This window comes from Branchiostoma belcheri, unplaced genomic scaffold, assembly GCF_001625305.1.
Source record: "Branchiostoma belcheri isolate BF01 breed outbred unplaced genomic scaffold, Haploidv18h27 scaffold8, whole genome shotgun sequence".
Classification (NCBI taxonomy): domain Eukaryota; kingdom Metazoa; phylum Chordata; class Leptocardii; order Amphioxiformes; family Branchiostomatidae; genus Branchiostoma; species Branchiostoma belcheri.
The window spans coordinates 3,597,850-3,598,872 of record NW_017804464.1 but is presented as its reverse complement, the minus strand read 5'-3'; positions in this window follow the sequence as shown (position 1 = coordinate 3,598,872).

The window sequence follows — 1,023 nt, the reverse complement described above, 5'->3', positions numbered from 1 at the left end:
CATGCGAAGCTGAGTGATTGAGTGAGTGAATGAGGTTGAAAGCGGCAAAAATGTACAACACTGTTAACAGATGGGTGTGGATTATGCTCTCCTTCCTTATTTTCTGCTCTGAGAATGAAGTTTTACACATCACTTGGATCAGACCGCGGGCTGAGATGTAGTCCGTGACGTCTGAATCCTTACCCCACCAGGCTGGAATTGGCACAGACAGTCTGCAAACATGAATCAATTCACGCCTTCCATGCCATTGTTTTGGGCTTTTTGCACCTCTTTGACCAGAAATTCCAGACCGCGGGCTGAAGTTAGGCTGACGGTCTGAATGGTTTTTGAGTAAATCAGCCCGCGGGCTGGGATTCTACACCTGTAGTCTAGTGCCTTTAGACCGAAGGTCCTGTAATTAAAACTTGCGGGCTAGTTGTTAGGCCTGACGGGCTGTTAGGAAAGACCACCGGTCTGCATGTATTTATTATTAATGATATCTTAAGTTATGAACACTGCAGAACAATAATTTTCATATCACTGTGCTCATTACACCAAGAGCTACACACTGATGTGAAACTTGAATGTTGAAAATCAATTTTTACTTGAGTTTCCAAATGCCTTGTGACTTTCCAAAATTGATGCGACCAGTGTTTAATTGCAAAAAATAAATAAATAAGTAACAGTAACAAAACAGGTCATCGTGTCATTAGAGCCATAATCGTTCCGTACAGGTCAGTCACCGTGACTTCTAATCTAAGATGTGGAACAGCAAACATTTAAGTACACAAATAATGATAAGAATTAATTTTTTAAAATACTGCCAAGAAAATTTTGTCTATGTTGATCGGGTAATCGCTTTCTTGATCTAGTCACTGACAATATTTATATTCCTTACAGGGTACGTGGAAATCTTGATGGAGAGTGTGAAGGAGATCTGCAGGGGACAAGAGTACAACGGTGACATGCTGGAGGAGTTGGAGTTTCCTGAACCTGGACCAGTACCCCAACCACTGACTGCCCAGTTCGAGAAGCCCGCCAAGG